The sequence below is a fragment of the Rhynchophorus ferrugineus genome, unplaced genomic scaffold (assembly GCF_030347505.1).
Source record: "Rhynchophorus ferrugineus isolate W39M unplaced genomic scaffold, kcgeb_rfMv2 rfM9, whole genome shotgun sequence".
NCBI lineage: Eukaryota > Metazoa > Arthropoda > Insecta > Coleoptera > Curculionidae > Rhynchophorus > Rhynchophorus ferrugineus.
Window position 1 is genome coordinate 35,179,968 of NW_027472588.1, and position 25,781 is coordinate 35,205,748.

At 34.4% G+C, this 25,781-nt stretch overlaps 1 protein-coding gene and 1 long non-coding RNA gene across 6 annotated transcripts in view; both read left to right on the top strand.

Moving 5' to 3' along the window:
* The window catches only part of LOC143202806 (LIM domain only protein 3), a 239,593-nt gene that overhangs the window by 162,884 nt on the left and 50,928 nt on the right, over window positions 1-25,781 (top strand). For 3 of the 4 annotated variants that reach the window (XM_076414619.1, XM_076414621.1, XM_076414618.1), the window contains exon 6: window positions 9,835-10,452. The exons of the other annotated variant lie outside the window; for it this stretch is intronic. The gene's annotated coding sequence lies outside the window, so the exon portion shown is untranslated. Of the gene's footprint in view, window positions 1-9,834; window positions 10,453-25,781 lie in introns of those variants that run through there. 4 annotated transcript variants of the gene reach the window in all.
* On the top strand, window positions 2,871-6,242 carry LOC143201933 (uncharacterized). Of its 2 annotated transcripts, none has more exons than XR_013007053.1 (2): window positions 2,871-5,657; window positions 5,801-6,242. It is a non-coding gene; the product is annotated as an uncharacterized LOC143201933 (long non-coding RNA). The 2 variants fall into 2 exon arrangements; XR_013007054.1 differs by having other exon boundaries at window positions 2,871-5,649.

Genomic DNA, 25,781 nt, shown 5'->3' on the forward strand with positions numbered 1-25,781 from the left:
TGTCTTCGATATATAATAACACTAATATAAGTAAAATAATGAAAGGAAAATGTTTTAAAATATAATTTATTTTAACATTACAATAAACGTAATGCATATATTATCGAAGGAATTAAACTATAGTTAGTTAAACAGCCACAATAGTTTGTAGGTCAGTTATTTTATTTTATTTATATTAAATTCTTTTCTAAACCACCTATGGTATCCCCTGGAGGCTTAATGCACCTAATTAATGATTGTATATTCAAGTAATGTATTTTATTTTTATTTTATAACATATTTACCTTTTTTTGTTTAGTTCTTGTTTCTTTCGTTGCTGTGATTTCTTGTCAAATCATTATGATATTACTGTATTTCTACATAGTTTCTTCTGCTACTACCTGTGTTATTCGGGGTAATTTCCTTGGTATGATTACATTTAATTACTGCATTCTCCCTCATTCATTTGCATATTTGCTATATCTGCAAAACGGTTAGTACTCATTATCTCCTGCTATATTTTAACCAAATGCTGTATTCTGATTGCTCACAATACGATTTTCTGCAATTATTCTATATTAATAATATTATCAATCAGCCTTGTCTTGATATTTTCAGCGTTGAATGATAATCCCACGTCCAAAAAGTTTCATTCACTCACGGTCGCATCCTGAGCCACTATTCAAGTCAATAACTATGCTGTTAACACTAGTTCACAATTTCATACCATTTGTCAATTTCTTCTGCTGTGTGTATGATGGAGTTCATCCAAATAGAAGGGTGTTTTTGTAGACAATTCTTTTCACCCATCCAAACGATTCTTGCTAGTATATTTTTGTTTACCTGCATGTGTATTGTGCTTATTCTTTGCCACGTCCCTTAACAATTTTATTTGATTTACTAGCAGTTTAATTGTAAAGTCACCGGTCTGACACATAGATGGCGCTGCTAGAATTATTTCCATCTATTTTTTTAGTTGGCTCTAACCCTCAAAGGATTCGTGTATAAATTTGACAGCTATCAGATCATTAGCTTGTGAAGTATAGCACTTTGAATGAAGCAACTTTTGTTTTTGTGAAAAAAATTTATGAAAAGAAATTTCACGTGTAAATATTGCTTTTTGAAGGGAAAAATACAGTTGAAGCAAAAACTTGGTTTGATACCGAGTTTCCAGACACTGCCCCAGGAAAACTAACCATCAAGGATTGGTATGCTAAGTTTAGACGTGGGGAAATGATCACTGAAGATGGATCACTGAATACATTTAAAAGATCCACAAAATGATTTTGAATGACTGTAAATCATATCATTCACGAATATTTGGGTATGAGAAACCTCGGTGCAATATGGTTGCCACGCGAGATCACTTTTGACCAAAAACAACGAGTTACCCGAGTAATAATAAACAAGTAATACTAAGTAATTAATAAACCCGAGTTTTTGCGTCGATATATGACAGTGGATGAAAAATGGCTCCATCATTTCACTCCGAAGTCCAATAGACAGTCATCCGAGTGGACTGCATACGATTAACTCGCTCCATAGCGTGGGAAAACGCAGTAGTCGTCTAGCAAGATTATGGCGCCTGTATTTTGGCATGCGCATGGAATAATTTTCATTGACTACCTGGAAAAGCGTTACTGGACCGTTTGAAGGACGAAATCGCCGAAAAGCGGCTGCAATTGAAGAAAAAGTAAAAGAAAGTGATGCTTCACCATGACAATGCACCGTGTCAGAAGTCAGTGAAAACGACGGCAAAAATCCATGAATTCTTATCCACCGTATTCTCCAGATCTGTCCCCGGCGACTATTTCCTGCTCTCAGATCTCAAAAGAATGCTCGCTGGGAAGAAATTTTCGTTGAATGAAGATGTGATCGCCGAAACTGAGACCTATTTTGAAGCAAAGGACAAATCGTGTACAATCAGTGTACCACCCTTGAAGGGAATTATGTTGAATAAAAAAACTATGGTAGGCCGGGAACTTTTCAGTAGACCTGTTACGCAGTGATAGGGAGGATGAGATAACCTGATACTGAAATTACACTGAATTAGATAAAACAATTAAACATTTTATTTATATTTATCAAGTTAACTATTTGAAATGGTTCACTTTTTTACATGGTATTTTCAAAACATAATTTGTGTTTTGCAAGCCTTGCAACCTTAATTACACACAGTCTTTACCGACCACTTGTTGGATTCCTATTTGTAGCATGGAGAACAATATCTGCAATGAATCATTTAAAAACATATTATTTACAAAGCGTACTCATCAGAGTCATCTTCAGTTCGATAAAGTGCCAACAAAATACTTAAGAACCGTGAAAATAAATTGATTATTAATTTTTTCATAATAATGTCGATGTTCGTTGATGACGATGATTAGTAATTATTCCTATAAGTCAGTTTTTATAAGTCAGAGACAATACTCATTGATGAAATGATTATACGAAAGGTATAAAACGATACCCTCTGGCGCCATAACATCTCCAAAACAGATCATATCGCAAGGAGAGGAGAAACGAGAAGAAGTTGACCCGGCAAAAGAGTTGCCGCCGGTGGGCAGCAGCCGCAAAAGTAAACGGCGAGAATGAGGGAGGAAAAGGGAGGGTAGGAAAGAAAATAAAGAGGCGAAAACATCCAATCGCCTCTCATAACGTAATTTTCGAGGAAACAAACATTCTTTGAGAGACCGGTTAAGGTAATATAATTTAGTAAATTAATTTCGGATTAAATTTAATCCCGTATAATTAAAGCATCGGTTGTCTGCGTAAAGGACTGTGGACGAGGATCGTCGGCCATTTTCCCTTTGATTGAAAATGTAATTACTCTGCGGACATCAAAGGAATTGTCGACAGGACGAGGGTGGGGAGGCGGCGACGGAGCGAGTGGGGGGAGAGGAAGGGAGGCCGACAGGGCGACGGGACGGTACGTGGTGGTGGTCGTGGTCGGTGCAAAACCCTCCGAATTTTTATTTTATGAATCTCCTAAACCGTTTCTGCTAATTAAATTTGCGGGTTGGCCCGGAAGGTTTCCTACAGGTTGGTGTCGTTGTTTTTTTCCTTTTTGGAATCAGATCAAACAATCAACCAATTAAATTAAATTAATTGCTGTTCGATAAGAGAGGGTTGTCCTAGAATATATTTTCCATGCTATATTATTCAGAATAGTCTTCGTAATGCATATTATGACCTTCAATCATATTTTCATTAACGGGGATTAACTGATAAAAAATAAAAGAAGCCCACTAATCTCCCATATTTTTTTTATTTCAACATCAACAAGAGAAACAACTGTAAAATATTAGATTTCTTTAAAATTTGTATCTTACGATATACAATTTGATTTGTAATAATAACTACAAATTAAATTAACTGTACTAATACCAATATACAAAGAGGACGGGTGTGGGATTAATGCATCATTCTTCTGGTTTCCTGTGTCTTGTCTAGTAGCAGTGTTGCTTCTATGTTACTGCGATTTAGTAATCTTATATCATGTTTTAATGCGAAATCTTCGACTTTTTTTCCGTTTGATTTCTAGACCACTGTGTAGTTCTTCGTTAGTTATGTAACAAGCATCGGTAATAAATCCAGGATCTTTGTTTTGCCATTGTTGGATTACTAACTGGTTTGATGTTTTAGTGCAACTCCATATTTAAACCCAATAAGTCTGAATAGTCAAGTAGGAAGTGTTTTCCGACTAACCAATACAGTTGTTTGGTTTTTAGTCTGATGTGCTCTGCTTTTATTTTAACATGATATTATTATTATTATTGTATAATGCCAATATTTTCATTGTTTATTCATTCGAAAAATTACTTATAGCAGCTTAATATTGGATATTTTGTAAATATTTAAAGCTTATTGGCCAACAAATGGATTTATATAGTGTCCAATATGATATGTTTGTTTGACATCTGACAACAAGAGCGCGTTAAGTTGGGTTTAATACAAGAATTTCTAAAAACTTTTCCTAAAGATGGTGTTTGTTTAAAAATGTTTTTAGAAAATTTTTATTTTTATAAGAAGACGGATACTCGTAAATAAATGGTCGATTCCAACTAATAATGAGCAATAATGAGCAAAAAGAAAAACACCTTTTTCTAACATTTGAAGAACTTGTTAGGTTTTTGGGCAATGTGAAATGAATTATAAATGTACCATAATAGTACACGCACTTAAAATTTTTAGTTGTCCAATGAGTGTGAAAGCCAACCTCTTGTATAGCCATCGTGACGGAGACACATTTTTCGTGTAAAAACTTAAAAAAAGGAAAAGATAATATTAACATTTTAGTAATTTGATGTTATTGTAGGTAAAGTGAATTTTAGATATTATTATGAGAGAATTGCAGTTAATTTGAAAACATATATCAAACATAGCTAAAATTAAGCTTAACATTTTTTACAAATATTTCTTTCGTTAGGGTGTATAATTTTTGTTTCACTCTTAGATAAATCAGCTTTTATAACTAACTAAATGTGAAGTTGGAATTCATGGGATCTTGGACTACCCACGATCGCTTAATGTTAATCAGCCATTCATTCTGAATATTCTCAAGAGGTGGTGTTGTTATGATGTTAAGTAGGCTTCATGTATTCATTCGCTTGCCACTGTCATTTCAAAAAGACGGTAGGTATTTTCAAGTGAGGATCGGAGACGCAATCTCCTCCAAAACAGATCTCCGAAGGAGTCCCGCGGGATGCTCCACTAGCCCCTGCCCTGTTCAACCTTTACATGGCTGATTTCCCACTGAGATATTTCCCACAAGCACTCCAACACAGTATTTTATGCTTGGTGATACGGCTTTCTTTACTATCGGTTATAGTCCCTACGCTATTCGCGACAGACTGAACCAGGCGATTGCATGATATAAATTCTGTCGGCTGCAGATGAACGCCAGCAAAACTCAGGCTATTCTGCTCCATCGCAAGAAGGAATTCCGCGCTTATCGCCTCCAAATCGATAAAGTCCCTATATCCTGGCTCCAGGAGGTGTCGTACCTCGGCCTCCAGTTGGACCGTAGGTTCCAATGGTCAGCCCAAATCCATCACGCTATCTGTAAAGGCAATGGCGTGTACAGTCTACCATTCCCAATCCTCTGTAGAAAAAGTAAACTCATAATCCCCCAGAAAGCGATTCTGTATAAAATGCTAGTCCGTCCAGTTTGCCTCTTCGGAGCACAGGTGTGATACAGGTACGTCTTAGAGAGACAACTTGCACTATTCCAAGTGTTCCAATCCAAAAAAGTCCGCGGGTTACTCAATGCCCCATGGTTTATGTGGAACGTCAACACTCACATCGAATCAGGCATCCCGTTCGTGAAGAGTTTCACGAACACGCTCAGTGTAAGGCGCCTTAGAACACGACAACATTTTGACAAAACCCCTACCCATCCATAAACCTCGGTAGGTAACCATCTACGTTCCCTCTCCCAGGGTCTCTGTCGCCCGCAAAACACTTCACTATCCTGAACCTGAAGCGACATCAGCAAAAGACCATCTGCTTATAGAATAGGTTTATCATTCTGGAACAAGAAAAAAAAAGCAGTTGACTACGAAAAGACATCTCACTAGTTTAGTAACGTCAGATATTTGAGATCACTATGTCTTTGTAATTGGCTGTCTGTTAATCACATAGTCTAGTTTTTTACTAAAAATGCATAATGTATGAATGTGGAAAAATAATGATTTTTATTATTGGATTCTTGCATTTATTTTGATCATTTTGCGTCCAATAAGTCTTGCAAGTTTGTCTTTGAACTTTTTTAATCCCGCAGGTCTTGCAAGTTTGTCTTTGAACTTTTTTAATCCCGCAGGTCGTACCTTGTTATTGACATCAAAATCGCCATTTCTATATCGCTAAAACCAAAACCTTCACTTGAGATATGACGAAGCAGCATTGCCTAATAGGTTCTAAAAAAATCAAACAACAAAAATAAATAATTCGAAATTCTATTTTGAGCATTTCAAAATTTGTCTTTTGCATACACTGAATAAATCAAGAATACTTAATAGAAAACTGTTATTTTATGCTGAGAAATATTAAGACCATCCAATTTAACAGTTAGGTAAAGTTTTTTAACAATTGTTTATTTTAACTTTTTATGTTGGACTTTTCACCAATAAATATCCCTGATCAAAATACATACAAGCACCATACATGTTCCTGTTAATTTTTGACGACTAATGTTTATACGCCTGTTGTCTCTATTAACTTCCGTTCGGTCTTTCATTCTACCAAATTATCCAAAGAAAAAAGCTCATTCTCCCCTAATCCCAAGGGAAACTTTAGATTACTCATGGACGCGTCGTCTTAACACTTAGTCATAGCTCTTAACGGTTTGCATTAGTGGCGGGGTCCTATTTTCGAAACTAAAAGGCGCTTTTAAAACTAACGCTCCGCAGTAAAAGCATTAGATTGAAGACGGGATCTCGCCGTTCCGGTGTTGCGTACGTAACAGTTTTTTTTATTCCCGTTTTTTACTTTCAAGTTTTAATTGGTAAAGTGACTGTGATATATTGGCAATAATAAAAATTGGATTTTTTTACAAAGATTTTTCTTTTAAATATGTGATGTATGAAGAATAGTACTTCATCAATTTATTTACTAATCATAAAAACACAGTACCTGCGAATATAGCCAAACCACCAAATTTATGAATATTAGGCGAGTAGAGTTTAATAGAAATTCTTATAACTCATCAATTTTTAATCATTATAATTGGTATTGGTGCTATATTTTTTGTCTAATAAAGATAAAAATAACTGTTGATGATGAGAATTAAATATATTTCTCACGATGTTCTCCGTAACAATCAATGCCTTTTTCCATGGGTTGGAATCAATTTTCCTAGCACTTCTTCACTTTGATTGACGTAACTGCAAAAAGCCAGTTTGGAATGCCTCGATTGAAGCGATCGAAAGTTGTTGGTAATAAAAAACTCACTAGATACCATATCAAGACTGCATGGCGGATAATTACCACTCTAAATTTCCATTGTTTGAGACAAGGTGTGTTTGAACCAGTTCTTCGACTTTTTCCGATTTTTTCTGAACTTATACGATGGTCGTATCACCTGTCTAGACGTTATACACAGTCTCTTAAATATGACATTGGAAGTAACAGGTCAATTGAAAAGTCCCTGGCCTAACACATAGATGGCGCTACTAGAATTAAATCCATATGTTTTTTTGTTAGCCCTAACCCTCAAAAGATGCGTTTATAAATTTGACAGCTGTCGAATCATTAGTTTGTGAATTATAACATTTTGAGTGAGGCAACTTTTGTTAATGTGAAAAAAAATGGATAAAAAGGAATTTCACGTGTTGATAAAATATTGCTTTTTGAAGAGAAAAAATACAGTTGAAGCAAAAACTTGGCTTGATGCCGAGTTTAGACCTGGTGAAAAGAGCACCAAAGACGGCCAACGCAGTGAATGCCCAAAAGAGCTTGTTACCGACGAAAACATTTAAAAAATCGACAAAATGATTTTGAATTACTCTTTTGATGAGAAAGCTCTGTGCAGTGGGTGTTGCGCGAGCTCACTTTTGACCAAAAACAACGACGAGTTGATGATTCGGAGCAGTGTTTGAAGATGATCGAGCGTAATAAACCCGAGTTTTTGCGTCGATATGTGACAATGGATGAAGCATAGCTCCATCATTTCATTCCGAAGTCTAATCGCCAATCATCCGTGTGGACTGCGCACGATAAACCCGCTCTAAAGCGTGGGAAAACCCAACAGTCGGCTGGCAGGGTTATAGCGTCTGTATTTTGGGATGTGCATGGAATAATTTTTATTGACTACCTTGAAAAAGGAAGGACCATCAATATGACTATAACATAGCGTAATTGGACCATTTGAAGGACGAAATCGCCAAAAAAAAAGATGCATTTAAAGAGAAAGAAAGTGCTGCTTCACCAAGACCATGCACCGTGTCATAAGTCGGTGAAAACGAAAGCAAAAATCCATGAATTGGGCTTCGAATTGTTTCCTCATCCACCGTATTCTCCAGATTTTACCCCCAGCGATTATTTCCTGTTCTCAGATCTCAAAATAATGCTCGCTGGAAAGAAATCTTCGAATGAAGAGGTGATCGAGGACCGAAACTGAGGCCTATATTGAAGCAAAGGACAAATCGTACTACAAAAATCGTATCGAAAAGTTGGAGGGTCGCTATAATCGGTGTATCATCCTTGAAGGGAATTATGTTGAATAAAAAAAACTAATTTTGCTAAAAAAATTTGTTTTACTATGGTAGGCCGGGGACTTTTCAATTGACGTGTTATTGCTTAGTCTCACCAAGCAAGGTTTGAAGCGACTGAATATTTAATCATTCTTTGTGGCTTTAAGGGTAAATGATTTCCAAGATTTTATTTTTGACGATCAACGTTGAAATTTATAAATTTTTTATATCAATTGTCTAAAATTGGTTGAAGTATTTCTACAGTTGTATCATTATACAAAACTGATTATAATCAATACTTTTTCATATAAATATAAAATGATAAATATAAAATCTGCCCAATTAGCAATAAGTATCATATATGTTTTGCATTATATAATTAATCGTAAAAGATCGCTTCATTAAGTAATTTCCAGTACAAATTTGTAAACTAATTTAATTGCTATTCTATGTTATTCTAAAAAATTATGTGTCTTAATCAAGTCCAATGGTAGTAAACGTTTTATCTTACACACTTCTCTGACATCGGGCACATTTAATTGTTTGGCAAGTACATTCGAGTGCACTAACATTCTTTCAAAGTACTTTACACTACCATTTTGAATCACACTTTTTATAAGTTCCAGAAGGATATCGCGCTGAAATAGTTTGTTACAAACGTAATACGATGATATTCAGCGCTTTGTTTTGGAATCCTTGAAGGACGGCTATGTTAAATTTGCAAGTAGTACCTACAGCTCGAGATCATATCTCCAAATAGGCCTATGAATTGACTTATACTGCAATACCTTCGTATTTAGGATAATTTAGATTTATCATTAGATCAGCTAATAAAGATGGTTTAGTTTAAGCCCTAGTTATTTACACTTTATTAATATATATTTCTTCCAAGTTAGGCGTCGTTTGCATTTCCAGATATTTAACATTCTCTGCTTACGAGACCTCATGATCGTCAGTATTTAAGCCCCAGGCCTTAAATCCTTCTACGCAGGGTGAACACGTTACATGAGTAGATCTCATTTGCCGTACGCCATGTTTTTAGCAAGAAATGGATTTGAGATAAAGTTGAAGATTCTTTGTGGCTAACATTGGACCTTTGCAAAATCCATATGTTGCCACAGTACTTCTTGAGGTCGGTAGGTCAGCTGTGTATTTAAAGGATATAACAGTGGGCCAAGTTCAATATATTCGTCACCCCACTTCACAGTAAACTATCTGTGAAGTATAATATGTCAAAAATGAAAACCTGTATTTATTTAATGTTATTAAAAATCTTGTATATTATCTCATCTTATATATTTCTCTGACGTACGATATACGATACTGTCTAAAAGACAAGAGAGTAAAATTTGGCAACGAAAATGATCTCAGTCACGCCAGTAACAAGGCTGGTATGTCCAGCCGTATGTCTTCTGGGATGATCTCCAAGTTGGTCACTCTCCAGTCGGTAGGCTTTATGCCGATGACCTTGGTTCGGAGCCCATGTTAAGTAGTAGATCCATAACATAAACATTTTTTTGATTTAATTATAATATTGTATTGTATACTGTAGATATTCTTAAAAAGTGTGATCGACACTATTTATATTAATTTTTATTTATTTTCAAATATTTTTGGATATATTTTTATTTCGAAATTATAACAGTTTTTCTTTTATTTTCAGTTGTACCGTGGTATACCGGGCACAGTCAGGACGTGCAATAATTGAGAAGCATTTCCATCGAGTGACAATTTTTTAATACTGTTTTTCATTTTAAATTTGGTTCGTTCCGCCTTAAATCCACTCCCCTTCCTCCTACCGTCCCCGAAGTGTCGTTATTTCCATTTAAGTGACGCAAATTTTCGTGGTTTTATCTCTTGCCTGTCACCGATCGAGTCTCCCCTCCGCCCTCTACCCCACCTACCCTTCTATCCTCAATATACACTTAAGAATTAACGAACGTTACTGTTATTAACGGAAAGGAAATATTGGAACTTACACACACACACACACAAACAGTGGGAGAATATAGTTGGAATGTCGAGACGTACCGTGGACCACCATCGAAGTCTGTCGGCCGCCTCCTCCCTCCCCCATCTCCGGAACCCCTCTTATAACAGCGACAAGGATCTTTTTTTTGTTGACGCTGTTGTCAGTCGTGACGGATCTGTAAATATTGACGGTGATTCTGTAAAAAAAGAGACTGTTGTGAGAACAAGTGTATAGTGACATTAACAATTCCGAATTTTTATTTGGTATGTTGTTGTTATTTTTGTAAATAATAAACTATTGTTAATTCAGTTTGTTTTCTTTTTTTGTTTCATTTCATTGCCCCATTTATTTTTATGTTATTTAGTTTCTCCAACAAGAGATATGAAAAAGATGATAATGAGTTATACTATATAGAAATCATACATCTTCTAATAATGGTAATCATGTTTTAATTTTAATATATATTACACATACCTAAATGTCAAAAAAGGCTCCTTAAGAAATAGCATAGCAAAAATATTAACGTTATAAAGTTATTTTAAACATAAATTTAGATAAATAAGTATCTATACCATTTGAATGTTTTAGTACCAAATAACTTACGTCCTCATGTTGAGAATGTTTCATTGCGTATTATATTAGGTGATTAACTTAGTTTTTCAGTTTCTTGGGCTAATTAATTTCATATGAAGGACGCGTAACAATAACTTTGAATATATTGTCCATTGCACCATCATCCAAATACAATTGTGAGACATATTTCCATTCATTTGACTAATTTGTGCACATAGTCCAGCGTTTTGACTTATTCTTTTGTTAGGATGTGCTGCAATAGTTGGAACAAATAGAAGTTGGATTCGGAGGTAACGTTCTACAATCATTAACTAATATACAGCTCAATCTGGATTACAAGAAGGCCCCTTATTAAATATCATGGCAAAAATATGAACACCATAAAGTTATTTGAACATAAATTCAGATAAATAAGTGGCTATAGTATTTCACTATTTTGTTACTAAATAACTTAAGACCTCATTATGTTAAGATTTGTTATTGGGTCTTATATTATTGATTACTTATGTGATTACTTAGTTTTTCAATTTCTTGAGCAAATCAGTTTCATATGAAGAACGTATAACAATAATTTTGAATATATTGTCCATTGCATCATCATACAAATACAATCGTAAAAAATTTTTCGAGTCAATCGACGAAATTGTGCACATAGTCCAGCGTTTTGAATTCTTTATCTATTAGGATGTGCTGTATTATCTGGAACAAATAGAAATTATATTCGGGGGTAACGTTCTACAATCATTGACTAACATACAGCTTAATCTGGATTATTTGGGTTCACGCAGACTTCTTACCTTTAGAACCCTAAACAAACATCTCTTACATTTTAACTAATCAAACCCATGGCGCTGCAATACGGTCTAGCATAGATTTTATAATAAATTATTTAGTCTACCCTTTATTTCTACAATAGTTCCCATTGCTGAAATATTCCTAGATCGTAACATAGATAGCCTGTTGCAGCTTGACTATGCTCAGCTCGGAGTGGGACTTGGAGGAGGAGAACATGGTTTGGTCCATTAAATAGGACTTCTTTTCCTCTCTATATCTTTACGACAGAAAGTTTCGCAAATAAAATTACACAGACTGCTGATTGGTCACTATCAATTTACCTATTCCTTACTAATGGATCGATCTGAGATACTCCTGTATTATTGTGTCAATTGTGAGAAACCAATAGCAATCTCCCATATTTTAACGAAATAAAAACTTGTTAATTGTTGGAAGAAGTCATGGCTCGTCTGATTCATTAAGGGATAGGTTGTTAACTAAGTATTATTGTCAATGGATTGTTGCCTTATTGTTTTGGTTTTCCTTGGAACCCGACATATACGTAGAAGTTCTTAGTTTTTGTTAATATTTCTTGGGTTGTGTGAGATTCTAAGCCATAATAATATTAATCATGCTCTACAAAAATTGATGTTTTTAAATTTTTCTGCCTAGCCTAGCTGAGTTGTAAGTTTTTATTTTCGTTGGGTTGAGCTTTCATCTAATTGAGCTTGCAATTCAGAATTTTCAAACTTTCGAAGCTGACGCAGTACTGGCTTCAAGAATGAACAAGTTTGTATCGGAGTTTTAGAAACTTCTTTTCGATGTGGGAATGAGTATAAAATGTATTGTACGAAGGCTTACGTTAATTTTTGAATAATTATGATATAATCAGATAAATATTTAAATTAAAACAGTTTCTCTATAGATAACATGATAGCCTCTCTACTATCTTTTTAATTTCCGATCTTGTAATAGTTTTTTAAGGGATTTCTCAAGCAATATATGTGCCATTTTAATGGACAATCTTTTACCACTTTTCTGGCAAAACTATTTCTGTGGAACCTCTGTGTTCTGTTATGACTCCAGCTTTATATATGGTGTATACATCAAAACTCCAAAGCCAATCTCTCTGAATGTTTGCCAGGTTATTAAAAGGTGTTTGGGCTGGTGTTGTCATTATGGAAGATAACCCCTTTCCTATCTATGAAATATGTCCGTTTCTCTTAATGACCTATTCTAACCATATTAGTTATTGACAGTTAGGTGTTAAATGAATGAATGGTTTGACCAGGTTCATGTCGCTCGTCATGACCCATTTCTTTTCAGTTTCATCAAACACTAGCAATACCTTCCTGGACTTCAAAACTGGCTTTGCGGTCATTTTTTAAACTTCTCCGGTCTGCAACCATGATCTTTGTCACATATTATTGTTCTATCTGACCAAATTTACAAATATAAACTATCAATTAAATTTTTAAGTGTTAGTTCATGGGGAAACCCAGTACCTAATAGTCTGTCACCTTAGTAGCTTCTAATTGATGTGCAATATTATATAAATGATTGAAAATAGTTTAAATTCAAGTTTCTGGAATCAAAATGATGAAACCAATTCTGACGCTAGTCTTCACTTAAGGACTTTTCAATACCAGCCGATTTCTCTTTTCGAAAGTAGAAAAGCAGAATACGACAAAGATAATAAAGACGGTAGGTCTTTATTATTATCTATTACTTTATATAGTTATATTTCAACTTCGAGATATGCGACTTTAAAGTTACCTATTTGGCTTATCAGATATTATTTTTCTCCATACTTCTATTTTAATGTTCAATAAAATCCATAGCCAATCAATAATTTTGATCACATAATGAATAATGAAGAGATTGATGTGGTAGTGTCTTGGGTAAGTGGATTAGATTACTAAGAAATAACGTGTTTGATCCCGGTGGGGCTTAGATGTTCGTAATTGCTTATATAGAAAAAAAGTTCACTCAGAAATGGAGGAACAAGAAATAAGGCAAAATAATGAGTGTTTGGAGAAAAATTTATTTAGAATCATTTATTTCGTGATTTAAATTTGACCAAAATAAACGAAAACGTACTGAATCTAATCTAGAAACATAAGTACTCTCATTATCGTTATGGTTTCTTAAAATATATAAAAATCAAGGTAATGGATTTAGTAATAAATTAACTAGAATCATCCAACTTGAGTTTAATCTTTACTACATTGTGTTCGATAACTTGTTGCCTTAATAACTTCTTTTGATAGTAACTATATTAAAACAAAATATTATCTTGGAAGCCCTGCTCTTGTAGTCGCTAAAGTCCATAAAATATGGCAGTCGATTTTCATACCCAGGAACCAGAGGAAATCATTTCGGGTATAATCGTGTACTCATGGCTGATCATTTTTTTGCCGTATGGTCGACATTTACGAGGCAGCATCCAGGACAAGTAGATCGTTGAGGTTAGGCTTCTGATAATAAAAATTGTCTGGTGTTTCATAATTTTTCTGGGTTCATTATTGCATGTTGCTTATTTACTAGTGGGTATTACATTAGTGATTGAATATTAATCTTGTTTGAATATGTTTTTGATTTATACATTGACATGAAGACCAATAAATTTGTCAAATTGTAAATATGAATGGAAGTGTATTAAAGTAATATGTATGTTGACTTGATTGTCATTTTAACTAAAGCATGATATATACACTTTTCATAGTTCACAAGGGTAGAATTACAAAAATACATGAATAACAATTATAAAAACACATACTGAATTGTAAAATTTTATTGGGATTTAACAAATATTCATGAAAAGTTTTATAGTAACCCACAAAAAATTATGGAAAAGGAAAAGTTGTTTTCAATTTGCTTATTGATAGATGATTTTTTTAGTTGTGTCTAATCTATAAAAGTAATTAAATCATTAGTCAAGACATCACTGTACAAAACATGAACTCATTACCTATTTTATTTTAAATAGAAAGGCTCTTTGTTCCAATTTTCTACCTTTAGAGTAGTAGCTGTTAGATCATTAGGGTGTCGTTAACAGATAATATTATGTGTTTCTATGAAACGATTTGTCAACTCTTGTCAGCATATTTATCGTTAGAGTATTATATACAGTTAATTGATTTTTGAGTTTATTCCCTTGAGCTTTTGTCCATTGTTACAAAATCTCATATTTTTGCCCGGCATGCGTCTTAGTATATTTAAGGGATACATGACCTAAAATAAATGTTATTACTAAAACATATAACGACTAAAATATACTTCCAATTGTTACCAGCCAATGCAATTTTTGTCATTAATCTTGACGGACAAACTCCATTAATGAATTGACTACCTCTAGCTGGTGGCTGACGTACTGAAGATGTGTTTTCATAATATTAGTTGGAATAATGGATTATACCCAGGAATGTTTTCTTGCAGAATTGTCACACTAAATTTTCTCTGTAAATGTAATATTTATTTTAATAAATTTATTCAAAATTATATGAATAATATCAATCAAAAAATCAAAGGATACTTACTTTCGGACTTCCACCTTACTAGCAGGCACTGTCAAAAACGGTAATCGTCTGGCGATTATTTCCGATAGCAAATTCCGATTTTACCCGAACGCACAGGGTCCACAGTTTAACGAATACTTTTAATGACAGGTCCGGGCTAACCATCTGGCGATTCCTGTCGATGTACGTGGCCGAGAATTATCTTAATGAAACACAATTCCTGTTCGAGAGACCGAAGTAGGTCGGTTAGTTTCTTGACGATTGCTTCCTCCAGACGTTGACAGTGCAGGTTCTAATTAAGAGTTTGGCTGTACTAGAGTAGTTCATATTCACATTTTAAGCGACCTGGCTTGATTCCATCTTTATGGAAGAAAAATGCAAAATATAGCATTTTTTTTCTTGGCTTTTCTTCAATTTTGACATGGGTTCAAACAAAACGTCAGTTATTCACACAGCTATCAAATAAGGTTCTTAGTACAAAATGTCAACTTTTTAATGACATATAGTTTAAATCTATCGATAAATTTACAGCGCTAGTAGACACAATTTATTAAAGCAATCTATTGAAATAATAACGGATTTCTTTTTACTAGTATATATATTAAACCTTTGAGTAAAAACGTATTAGTGGTAGATTTTGAACATCCATATCATAAAATTAATTTTTATTAGCCATCTATATATAAGATTGGCGAGTTCTCACCTAATTTATTATATATAAACCTACTAAAAATATATATTTCATATAAAAAGGTGCTCTAAAAAAAACATTCCAGAACGAGACTGTAAACTAATTTCTAATCCGCGTAATTTCTAATGAAAAAAAACTTTTAAAGCGGCCGTTACCGAGCGTAATTGATGGATGCTATAAAATCGGATGTAAAAGCCAAATTTCCTAATTGAGAACGGGAGCCGGATCAATTCCGGCTTTATGAAGGGTGTGAAGTTTGATATAGGAAAGCAATATCACAGATTACTTTCCTTGATGAGAAATGAAAATCCAAAATGCATTAGGGAAATTGGCACTGCTTTTATATTAATGTTAATTGCGCGACGGATCCATTCCGGTCTCCGAAGATATACGACGTGTACAGGGGATGATCGAAATGTATTTTAGGTGTTGGTAATTAGAGTTTTAATATAATTTTTGACAAATTAATAATGTTTCGTAAGTTATGTACCATATATGAAAAAGTTTTGACTTTGATGGTTATTATTTTCTTCAGTCTACAGCTTTTGCTCACTTCTCAGACAGTTTATGAGTTCTACTTTTTTTAAATCTAATTTTTTAAACTTAGATGCCTATAGTATCAATTTTCAATGTATTAAAATAAAGTAAAGCATTCGTGGGCCACTATATCCTAATAGGTCAATTGAAAAGTCTCCGGCCTACCATAGTAAAGCACATTTTTTGGCAAAATTAGTTTTTTTTATTCAACATAATTCCCTTCAAGGGTGATACACTGATTATAGTGACCCTCCAACTTTTCGATACCATTTTTCTAGTACGATTTGTCCTTTGATTTAAAATAGGCCTCAGTTTCGGCGATCACCTGTTCATTCGAAGATTTCTTTCCAGCGAGCATTCTTTTGAGATCTGAGAACAGGAAATAGTCATAGTAGATGAGGAAGCAATTCGAAGCCCAATTCATGGATTTTTGACATGACAATTATTTTGTGGATTTTTTGTTTGGTAACAATGTTAATGTTATGTTACATTAATGTTAATGTTTTCTTCGGTAACAACCTCTTTTGGGCGTCCACTGCGTTCACCGTCTTCGGTGCTTATTTCCCCACGTCTAAACTTAGCATACCAATCCTTGATGGTTGATTTTCCTAGGGTAGTGTCCGTAAACTCGGCATCAAGCTAAGTTTTCGCTTCAACTGTATTTTTTCCCTTCAAAAAGCAATATTTTATCAGCACGCGAAATTCCCTTTTATCCATTATTTTTCACAATAATAAAAGTTACTTAGATGTTGTCGAAAAGTCAGCTTTTTTGTATGATAATCGTATTAAATGGTAAGGCTGGTTAATAATTATTTGATCGAAAAATGACAATCGAATATATAGGAAAGTTATCTGACAATATAACGATATCTCCATAATAGGAGGATATTTTGATAACTCAGTGACTTTTTAAATTTCCTGGCAGTCAACTTTATATACAGGTTATGGTGAGATTTTAAGTAAGCTATTATATTAAGCTAGCTACCTCTTTTAGTTTGTGTTTGACAGCAGACAATATCTATGTTCATCATAATGCGACACTGCATCATCAATTTCAAGGGTTAGGAAATAGTTTACTGAGTTCTATTGTAGTCGTACAACAGGAGACAGATTTGATGTTGTTTCAAAGGAGAAATTACCACGTTACATGGGGAAAAAGGTGTTGTTCCATCAAGCAATGCACGAGTACACGCATATGCACTCCCCATGGCAAAAATCTATAAATTGGGCTAGAAATTATTAGGCAATTCAACATATTCTCCAAATTAAGCCTTCTTGCGAATATTTCCTGTTTACAATCCTGAAAAAAATGCCTGAGTAGTAAGATATTTGGGTCGTATGATAAGTTTATCACTAAAAAAAAATAACACTAAAATAAATCACTATAATAAATATTTGGAAGAAACAAAATCATCTCAAAAAATCTAGACTAAATCAAAACATGTAAAATAGCAAAAAAGTGTATGTAGTGATAGAATATATGTTAGTTTAACTAAATTACTTTCCACATTTTATTGTAATTATTGTTCTTATCTGGCATTTGTTGAATAGAAAAGAACCACTAAACGACAAACAGTAATAACGCCTCTTCTTTTGCATCATTACGTTCTTCGATACGAATTATCAGTTAAGAAGATACTTTTTAGTACACCCGAAAACGTTCATAACGCTCTCGGAAGGAAAAACATACAATTTTCAATCCCTCGTAACCTCGACCGAGCCGTTGCCACATTTCTTAATATCTAATGGACATTAAATATTTATAACATGAAATAAATTGATTTTCTCTTCTTGTATTCGTGGCCCACACCCAAGGTTAAACAGATCTTCGAGCTTTTAAAGTAATTATTATTAGGTAAGTGCTGGTGCGGCTTGATTTTGTTTTCGGAACGGAACTTTTCGATTGGCTCTAAAATGGCGGCGGTCGGTATTGTTTAATATTCTAATGAACTCATTTGCTTAAAATCGCCGTAAATTTGTTAGTTTTTTTTTGTGTATTTGTTACCACCTTCGTCTACGTCATTTAATATGGTGAGGTTTTTTTTGTGTCGTCGTTATAATAAATGGAACTCATAAATAATGAGAAATTGCTTTGATTTTAGTAAATTGATTTTCTTAAAAGCTTGTTGGTATACCAGAAATACGTTATGTAATACGGCCATCTGTTTTAAAAAACTGCCTGAATGGTGAACGAGTGAAACGTGTTGGTCAGTTTTCTAATAGATAAGGACCCTCAGAGTCGCTTTGTATAGCCGTTCAATAAGTCGCCAGATCTTTCCGTTAAATAAAGTAGTTTTTAATATAATTTAATAGTTTTGTTGCTTAGAACCCTTTTATATAATTTAACTCATATAGTAAAATTGGAACCACATACGCAAGATTAGCACCGGCAAAAGGATGACTTTGTCACGAATTTGTTGGTGAAGCGTTCCACAATTTCAAAAAAGATTATAATATAAAGTAAATAATAGTATCCATTTGAAGCCACTAAATAAAGCACCTGTGTTGGGACAACTATGAATTTTTAAAAAATGGTGGAGGCCAAAACCATTGTGCTGCTCACAGTGACCCAGTACGGCTAATTTCTCCATATTATTTGGAATACATCAGACAGAATCTTTCTAAGTTTCTTTCGAGTCAAAGCCTGATATTATTCTGGATTGGCAAAAATGGAATGGTCAAAATAAAAAGTAGTCCGAGTATTAAAATAACATTTTTGTCCATTATGTGTTAGTTAAATGAATACAGGGGATAGACAAAATAATATGAACACCTTGCCATATAGTACATCTTATTGCATGTTAACAACAAGTTGAATATTGTTGTTGTTGGGAGGGGGGTTTCTTTATGATTTGGGCAATATTGTGGTATCAGCTGGTTCTCATTCATATTATTGGTTCTTACTATGAATACCATCTTCCAAGATAATAAAGCGTCCATACACCTACCCAAAAAGGGTCAGACTTTGTTTTAGGAGCAGCAGAGCATGGTCAAATATTTTCCCTGGCCAGCACAATCGCCAGATCTCAGCGCAGTTGAACTGTAATAGGGAGTTTTAGAGTAGATTGTGAGGAATAGATTTCCATCTCCAACATCATTGAAGATTTGGTGGATATTTTGGTACAAAACACTCTACGAATCCATTACGTCAAGAAGTACAGCTGTTTTAAAGGCAAATGGTGAATGAACATCTTTTAAATAAATAAATATTTTATATATGTCAGGTATTCTGTATGTGTCAAGATATTATTGTGACCATCCCCTGTATACTACACTGAGGAAGATTAAGAATGAGTCGAAAAGCGAATTAGTTTAATACTTAGGATACTTAGGTATAAATATAGCTTTCTCATAAACATTAGTGAATTTTCAAAAGACCAAATACCTAGTTATTAACTCACAACTGATTTTAAACATTTTAGTTTTATTTCATTCGTCTTTGGCTTCGACATTCTTCGACGTAATAGGCAATATTGTTTTGTTCATCCCATGTAGATCATGAGTATCAAATATGATAGCTAATATTTATATTTCTGTTCTTGGCTGGATAAGGTGTCACTTTATTTTATATTTTGAGTGGAACCTTAGGACTTCATAACATAACCTTATTTAGGTGTCTTCTCGTTAGGTAGTGTTGTTTTGGTACGGACTGTTGTATTTGGGTCAATGGTCAACATTCACGTAAAAGGTATTCAATCTTTATAAAAGCTTTGTATTGACAATAAACATAGAGGCAGCTTTTAAATCTTCACACAGCATTCAATATTGAGTTGTAAGTTAATTTTATACAAAATAATGTAAAATTAAATTGTATGAGCAATAGTCAGCGAATCATTACTCCCATTCCAGCATGTAATCATAATTTTAAACACACACCTGTTTTAATTTAAAAGGCACATCATAGAACAAGTTTTTCACTACCTAGTAATTTCCCTTAATAAGCCGAGATCTAATATTTCAGTCCTTAACTGAATTAGCGTTTTATGGATCTGCTCCACATCGGTTTCAAACACGGTACAGTTATCACACAAAGGGTATTTGTCTTTTCAACTGCCAAGTAACTACACTGTTGCTGAGTAGTTGTAGTACTTCAACGTTTTTATGTCTGCATATACCCTCACTTAATTTTTTTCGAAAACTGTTAAATTTCTTCGCGACCTACTGGTGCCCTTAAGTCCTCATATATCAAGGAGCGTTAACGATTCTCCGAATAACTCTGTTTGGATTCCTTTGTATAATATTTATCTTGGATTTCTTTATGCAACTCCATAGCAGCAAACCATAGCAGCAAACCATAGGTACTTTACTAGCTTCAAAATTTGTTTATATAATAACAATTTGGTATGTAGTGACACTTTTTGAATTTCACGTAAAGTTTTGCTCATTTCTTTTTAACATACTCTGTTCACTTGTGCTTGTAGTCCAGTGTTATGGCCAAGTAAACTTGTTTTTGACCAAAATGGAAAAAAGGTGGATGATTTTACTTTTTAATCATTTTCATACACTAAATATCAATATTCTCAGTGGTCAGTGTTCTCGAAGAAGTTTTTTCCGTCACTGTATAGATAATTAGCAGATGAGTGCGATCAAATGCGATACCGAAGGCAAATTTTATGTGTTTTTTTCGGAAAATGTTGTTAAAAATAACATTGTTCCTTTAAAATTTGACAATCAGCGCTCAGTTCACAGACTAAAAGCAGTGGCAAAAAAGAACTAGCGAAATCGGTTTTGGATAGAAAATACGATGTTTCCAGCATGAAGTAGGTCATGTCTGCAATGAATTATTAATAAATGTTATAACTAACAAAACTTAATCGATAATTATTTCCACGTTCACCTTTTTCCATCAACTTTTGTAGCCTTTACGCTATATGTATTACCATCTTGCCATGAGTGAACCAATGTACTATTCTGAAATATACATGTCTCATCTAAATTTACAAATAGATATAATAATTCTTCCTTGATACTGTTGGACGTTTCTAACAATTGTATTCTTTTAAAAGCAACGTCTGGAAGTTGCATTAACCTCCTTCGTTGTTTATCTTTACACCACTTAAATTCTATATTATCCAACAGTGTACGAAGGGATATTCAACATCCCTGAAATAGCTGCATATTTTTCAGCTTTTTATGGATACTTTCAAGACAAACAATTTTCTCTGAAATAATTATATTAAATTATGTTTCGATCGAAAAAACTACTTACTGTTTTTATGCATTTCGTATGTTTGAACTCTGATACAGCTAACATCAAGCTGATCTTGATTCATCACCCGTTTCGCATAAAGATGGTTTCTTTTTGGTTATACTGTTTTTATTTTTTGAGATATTTTAGAGACCATGCCGGTACTAATATTTAGTATAGCTGCAAGAAGAAACTCAAAGATGTTTTTCCCATCACTGTATAGATAATGAACAGCTGAGCGTGATCTCGATATGATAAAAATGATATCATTCGGTTAAGATTTGACAATCAGCGCACAGTTCACAGACTTCGGTAGCGAAATCGGTTTTTGATAGAAGATATAGCTCCGAAAGAAACATGGACTTAGATCATACAAAAGGATTTATTGGAAAAATAGGAGACCGACCTTGTCCGGTGCCAGAATAGCTGTGGCCGACCACCAAGTGTGGCGAGATATGGTAATGAATGTTTGAAATCCTGCGGTACCGACAGCAGCGTATTGTTTGACAAGTAGACACTTCCACCAAGCGCCCCATATGGATTGATGATGATGAAACAGCTGAGAAATATTCGATAATTGATTGGATTTTTAAAACTAATAGAGCAGAAACACAATTGTCTTTATTCGTCAATCACAGTCCACCAGTTATTATTTCATAAATTATATAGATTTGGAACCTCTTACAGTATAAATTTAATATTTTATTTCCATTTCATGTATTTTTTTATTATTATTACTCTTCGTGAGTCCACAATCTGCCCTATTGGTAATAAGTATTTCTTATGTATATATTATATATACATGTAGAAAATCACTTCATTAAGCAATCTTCTGTATAAAATATTATCTTAATTAATTAGTCTTATTCTAAAGCTTATTTCTAAAGCTTATTCTAAAGTCTATATATGTCTAGTAATCAGATCAGGTGGTGTTAAACGTCTTAGTCTACGCACTTCACTATCACGTCGCATATTTAACTGATTAGCGAGTACATTGGGATGCACCGACACTCTTTCGAAGTACCTCACATAAACACGTTGAATTACACACGTTATAGGTTCTAGAGGAATATCGCGTTGTATCACTTTATTTGAAATATAGTACGGAGCAATCAACAATGGCACGCAACACCTTATTTTGGAACCGTTGAATGATGGATATATTAGATTTGCTAGCGGTACCCCATAGTTGGATTCCATATGTCCAAATGGGCTTGAGTATAGACTCATACAGCAATACCTTGTTATCTAATGATAACTTGGATTTGCGCCCGATGAGCCAATACATTTGATATAATTTTAGTCCCAGTTGTTTCCGTTTAGAGAGTAGGTGCTTCTTCCAGGTTAGGCGTCGATCTAAATGCATACCAAGATATTTAACATGCTCTGCTTGGGGGAGTTGACGATGATTGATATTCACTGGTGGACATGTTCTTCCACGCAGGGTAAACGTAATATGCGTGGATTTTGATTCATTGGCTTTAATGCGCCATGTCTTCAACCATAATTGTATTTGCTCCAGGTGGGTTTGTAGGTTTATTGATGCTGTGACTGGATCTTCATGGGATTCTAAGATTGCTGTATCATCTGCATATGTTGCCACAGTAGTTATTTTTGTGGTGGGCAGATCAGCCGTATACAGAAGATACAGTACTGGACCCCGTACACTACCTTGCTGAACTCCTGAATATATGGGATTTAATTCGGTATGTTCATCGCCTTGATTTACAATAAAATGTCTGCCAGTGAGATACGATTTTAGTAACTAATAGTCCGGATGAGGGAGAAGTTTCCTTAGTTTAATCTGCAAGCCCGTATGCCATACTTTGTCAAAAGCCTGAGATATGTCTAGGAAAGCAGCCGAACAATATCTTTTGGCATTTAGGTCAGCGTTTATTTTGTTTATAAGACTATGCACTTATTTTATAGTCCCATGCTTATTGCGAAAGCCAAACTGATGTTCTGGAATAATTTTTCTTTTTTTTATTATATAGTTTAGCTTTTTTATGTATAATTTCTCGAAAACTTTCGAGATTATCGGTAATAAACTTATAGGTCGGTAGGAGGTCACATCTTCTGGTATTTTTCGTGGTTTAAGTATCATTAATATTTCCATTTAATATGCATTTATTCCCATAAATGAACATCTTTAGGGCATTTGTAAACGCGATTGAATGTAAAGGGGTTAAATGAAATCACCTTGCCAAATTAAGAGAAACCGGCGAATCTCATGGAGACGTCTGAAAAGAAAATTAAGCGGCAACCTCCTTAATCTGAATTACTGCCCGGAATAATCGCGTTCCGCTTCCGGAAGCGATTCTTTCATCGAATTAGCGTCGAGCAAACGTGGGGAGGGGGGACCGCTCCGCCGGGCCCTCAAAAACCGTCCATAACTTCTCCATTAACTCGCGCATTTCAACGTCGTTTAGCTTTTAGTTTGGCCAACGAGCCTGTTTATTTATTAAGCGAAGGATTTCGTTACAAGTTCGAAGGAAGCAGGAAAATGCAACAGGACGGCCGTCGGACCGCCGCTCTCGGAAAGCGGTCAGTCTCTGAACCCTCCCCCGGCCCCTCGCCCTTCGGGCACTCTCCTTAACTTATTCATTACAAAACCCATTACTTATGCCTTTATGCTGAGGAAGTTGTCGAGGGTCTCCGGGGCATGGATTTTTAAAAAATAACAATTTTTCAACATATTTTATGAACTTTCCTGTAAACAAGCTTAGAATGAATTATTAAAAATAGTGTTATCATCTAAATATAGTTAGGCTTTTAAGTAATAAAACGAGAATTGATTGTTTAAATTTCCCATTTTATTTCCTCCCCTATAAAATCAACAAGCAGTAAAAAATGTTCGAAGCCAAATCAGGCGAATATAGTATTTATAGTATAATAGGTTAATTGAAAAGTCCCCAGCCTGACACTTGATAGATGGCGCTACTAGAAACAAATGCATATGTGCATATGTTTTTTACTTAGCCCTTATCTTCAAAAGATGAGTGTATACATTTGACAGCTGTCGGATCATTAGTTTGTAAATTATAGCATTTTGAGTGAAGCAACTTTTGTTAGTGTGAAGAAAATGTATTAAAAGGAATTACGTGTGTTGATAAAATATTGCTTTTTGAAGGGAAATAATACGGTTGAAGCAAAAACTTGGCTTGATGCCGAGTTTCCAGACACTGCTCCAGAAAAATCAACCATCAAGGATTGGTATGCTAAGTTTAGACGTGGCAAAATGAGCACCGAAGGCGTTGATCCCAGTGGACACAAAATGATTTTGAATGACAGTAAATTGAAATTGAATAAAATAGCAGACACTCTAAAGATATCAACTGAACGTGTACATCATATCATTCACGGATATTTGGGTATGAGAAAGCTGTCTGCAAAGTGGGTGCCGCGTGAGCTCACTTTTCATCAAAAACAACGACGAGTTGATGATCAGGAGCAGTGTTTGAATCAAGCGTAATAAACTCAAGTTTTTGCATCATTATGTGACAATGGATTAAACATGGCTCCATCATTTTACTCCGAAGTCCAATCGACAGTCATCCGAGTGGCCTGCACACGATGAATCCGCTCCAAAGCGTGGGAAAACGCCGACTGGCAAAGTTATGTCGTCTATATTTTGGGATGCGCATGGAATAATTTTTATTGGCTACCTTGAAAAAGTAACGACCGTCAACCGCAACTATTACATAGCGTTATTGGACTGTTTGAAGGACTAAATCGTAGAAAAACCGTATTTGAATAAAAACATGCACCTTCTCAAAAAGCCATGAATCGGCCTTCGAATTGCTTCCTCATCCACCGTATTCTTCAGATCTGGCCCCCAGCGACTGTTTTCAGATTTCCTGTTTTCAGATCTCAAAAGAATGCTCGCTGGGAAGAAATTTTCGTCAAATGAGGAGGTGATCAATGAAATTCAGGCCTATTTTGAAGTAAAGGACAAATTGTACTACAAAAATGGTATCGAAAAGTTGTAGTGTCGCTACAATCACTGTTCATTAGTAAACTGACAATCACTGTTCATCGGGAACAACCTTGAAGGGAATTGTGTTGAATAAAAAAAACTAATTTAGCCACAAAATGTGTTTTACTATGGTAGGCTGGGGACTTTTCAATTAACCTGTTAAAGTATATAGTATATATAATAATAATAATAATAATATGAAATAAACAATATATAAATGAAATTTGTTAAAAAATTAAAACGTAAATGTTTAAGTAATCACACAGTTAAACGAATTTAATACATAATTACACAGCCATAATAATTTGTTTTACCACATCATCTATGAGATAGACTTCAAGGCGTTTTTTATGTATTGTATACCCAGGTAATGTATTTCAG